This window comes from Canis lupus, chromosome 12, assembly GCF_011100685.1.
Source record: "Canis lupus familiaris isolate Mischka breed German Shepherd chromosome 12, alternate assembly UU_Cfam_GSD_1.0, whole genome shotgun sequence".
Taxonomy (NCBI): domain Eukaryota; kingdom Metazoa; phylum Chordata; class Mammalia; order Carnivora; family Canidae; genus Canis; species Canis lupus.
Genome location: NC_049233.1, coordinates 38,827,432 through 38,831,383, shown reverse-complemented (window position 1 = coordinate 38,831,383; position 3,952 = coordinate 38,827,432). Strand labels below are relative to the sequence as shown.

Here is a 3,952-nt window from a genome sequence, read left to right as displayed (position 1 = left end):
TGTGTGTGTGTGTATATCTGATCCTACTGTCAGAAAGCTGTAAGTTTGATTATAAATGCTTGTGTTTGGCACATTTATTGGCTTCTTTTGCTTGGATTTGATTTCTCATTCATTTCACACATGTGTCCTTTATGAAAAGATTTTGACCAAGAGTAAAGTAATTTATGAAACTTGGCAGTGTTTTAAAGGTAATTGGTTCATCAACTTGAATTGGTTTATTCATAAATGAATTCTCTATGGCTAGAAACTAATTCATTCAAGTGATCAATGGATTAATTAATTAATCAATTATTCAACTCAACTATAGTTTTTAAAAAAAGATTTTATTTATTTATTCATGAGAGACACACATAGAGAGGCAGAGACACAGGCAGAGGGAGCCTGCTGTGGGACTTGATCCCAGGCCCTGGGGATCATGACCTGAGCTGAAGGCAGACACCCAACCACTGAGCCACCCAGTGCCCCTCAATTATAAATTTTGAGTGGCCACTGTGCTCAAGACATTTGGTACAAAGAAGAAAGAGACAAAATTTCTCCTTAGTGCTGTTCTTCCAGAGAGCTTATAAACAACTGGGCAGAAAAGAAATACAAGCACAAGATAATAGTACAATGTGAAGGGATATCCATCTACCCAACCACTTATCAGTCATACTCTGGGACACTTAAAGACCTACTAGAAATATTCTACTATCTTCTTGTGTATGTTGGGATTTAGTTCATTACTGTTGATTTTTCCCGTTTTCTAGTGTGGAGACTACTCTCCTTAATACATAAATTAAAAGCAAAATGGATATTGAATAATATTGATTTAGTTTTCCAGAATTTCCAAGTGTTTTCATATTTTCTTGCTATCCTAATTTTATTGGTTTCTAGTTAGATTTCATCGTGGCAAGAAAACACACGTTTTATATAGTGTCCAAGGTTTTGAGTTTTACTTAGTAGGTAGAATAGGGAAAAATACAACTACTTTATCCTCTCAAAAGTAGAAATCCTGGTGGTAGTTTCCTATATAACATCTATTTTCTCCTTCTTACTAGCATAACCTTATTATTATTTTTTCTTTTGGGGGGATGAGGGAGGCAATATGCCAAGTTTAAAATACTTACCTTCCTAGACTCCTGTGCCTGTAGGGGTAGCCATGTGATCAAGTTTTGGCACATAATAAAACAGCTAAAGCCTACTCACTAAGACCTCTAGAAAAGTTATCATTCTCCTAATAAAGGTACACCTTCACCTACCTTTCTTCCCTTATTTCTGACTGATATGTATACATGATGCCTGGAGATAAAACAGCTATCTTGTGCCCAAGAGAACAAAGCCACCTACTAAAATTAGTAGAGAAAGAAGCCAAGCTGAATTTGAATTCTTCATCCACTCCTTGAGCAGCTGGACCAGCCTTAAGGTTCCCAATCAAGGAATATTTATTACGGGAAAAAATCCTCTAGGTTTAAGCTATGCTATGCTAGTTGACTTTTTGTTATGTACACAAAACATAATCTTAGCAAATTGTTCATCCTGCTTTTTTCCACCCAATTTGCAATCAAGCTTTTACTCTACCTTCAAAATCCAGCTCAAGGCAAATTCCACTAGGATGACTTCCGTAGTCCAACCCTAAAACAGAAGCCCTGTTCAGCTGCCTTCACACCAAATACCACCTCCTTTCATGCTTCATCTCACTACATTTAAAAACAATTATGATCCTTTCTTCATTAAAAAATTCTTGAGGGCAGGCATTATGCCTTTTATTTGGCATTCCCCCCGCCTACCCACCCTTGTAATGCCAGGAATTTAAGCAGAGGCCTGAAGTGGAACCAGTCTACTTATATAGGACTAAATACAAAGTAATGCAATAATCTTGACTTGAGCTACCTGGTTCAGTAGTCTGGCATAATGTCACATACAAGCTCAGTCACTGCACATAATGATTTTTTAGCTGTCAGTTCTAGCACACAGTAGAGTCATGTTAGGGGGAATGTAAAAAGTAGGCACCACCTCTTACCATGTTCTCCCTCATACTGCAGGCCTCCCTCTGCCCCTGTGTTAGAGGCCACAGAGATCACTCACCAGTTGGCCCATGGCTGGCCCAACAGAGAGGGGCCAATCACTGCCCTCCAACGACAGTCAGACTTGCCTGCACAGCAATACCTGTGTCTCTAGCCTGAACTCCTGTATAAGAATTTGGCTCTGCCAATGGCAGCTGGAGAAGGTAATAGGACCTCCTTCTAGATGAAAGAGGTTGGGTAAATGAACAGGTGAGCTGCAAGAGTCATCTGCAAAGAGATCAGCAACGATAAGTTAACAACTCATTCAGACATATGCTTTGACATCCAACTCCCAAACCCACCTGTAGCATGAGGGGAAGCCATCTCCCATGGGAGAGAAATCAGTGTGATAGGAGACTATATTCTTTCCACTGAGTCTTTCCAGGAACAAGGGCTTCAAGGTACAAATCTTCTGGTTCTTTCTTCTCTCAAGCCCCTCTGTACTCTTATCACTCTCACTCCTTGTGCTGCCATTGCTTCTGCTACTGTTTTTCCTCCTCCTCATCCTCCTCCTCTCCTCCTCCTCCTCTCCTCCTCTCCTCCTCCTCCTCCTCCTCCTCCTCCTCCTCCTCCTCCTCCTCCTCCTCCTTCTTCTTCTTCTTCTTCTTCTTCTTCTTCTTCTTCTTCTTCTTCTTCTTCTTCTTCTTCTTCTTCTTCTTCTTCTTCTTCTTTCTTCTTCATTCTTCTTCTTCTCCTTCATTTCTTTTTCTTCTTTTCTAGCAGCAGCAGCAACAGGAGTCCATCTCTGTTATTCTCCAAACAGGGCAGGTTTCATTGAGTGAAGGAACCTAAGGAGCTTCTTTCTTTTTCTAGAAGAATTCCTCATAGGGTCAGGCTTCTCAAATTCTGCTGACTTTGCCTCTTCCTTCTGCTCTTCCTCAGCAGGCATCAGAGAATATTTAGTTCCTCCTGGTTTCATAAAACAATCCAACAATCCTTTGCAAAGTGGTCTTCATAGCTGCACTTCTTGCAGGTGACGTACAGGACAACCTTGAGAGTTATCTGCCCAGTATAATCATGAAAGGACTGCCTCCGCCTCTCTTGCTCAGTGATAATGTTGTTGGGGTCAAGGTCTCTCTTAGTCTCTTGGTTGACAACTTTCATGGAGAGGGATACTTCTATCCTATTATTTTTCATCCATCAGCCAATAAGCTTCACCCACACCTTTTCTCTGACACCTACTATCTCAGAGGGCTTATCCATGAGACAGGATGACAGGTGGTTTCGATTGCCCAGACCTTGCTTCTGAGAGCCTGGAATTTTTTTTTTTTTAAGATTTTATATATTTATTCATAGAGAGAGAGAGAGGGGCAGAGATACAGGCAGAGGGAGAAGCAAGCTCCACGCAGAGAGCCTGACGTGGGACTCGATCCTGGGTCTCCAGGATCACACCCTGGGCTGCAGGCGGCGCTCAACCGCTGTGCCACCGGGGCTGCCCGACAGCCTGGAATTTTGATAAAAGCTTCACAGTATGTCACCATAACAATCTTTGTTGGAAAATAGTGTGGAAAGCATGCAAGACCTCCATGGTCTTAGGTCTTTCTGAATTCATCCTTAATGTTCTATGGCTCCTCTATGTCTCTTCCACTAAAGGTAATTCAAGTGTCTCTGTGTCAGCTCTCAATCTCCTGGCCACAGCATTGTGTGAACCACCCAAATCAGGCCTTATTTGACACTTTTATTTGGCAACTTGGCAGGACTCAATAAATATTTGTTAAACAGGCAGAGGAACAAAATTTTCTAAATAGCAATTGTTTCATTGCAGTTTGTTGTTGTTGTTTGCAACTATTTTCTAAGTAACTAACTTTATATAATAGGGCTGTGTTGGCATATTTCATTTTTCTTGGCACTACTGGAAATAGCTGAGACACTGGACAGGAATTATTGCCAGAGTTATATTAAATACATTT

General features: G+C 41.0%; 1 pseudogene; it reads right to left on the bottom strand.

Annotated features, from left to right (window-relative positions):
• Positions 1-2,790: 2,790 nt before the first annotated feature.
• On the bottom strand, positions 2,791-3,594 carry LOC100685246 (annotated as a pseudogene).
• Between the last annotated feature and the right edge of the window lie 358 nt (positions 3,595-3,952).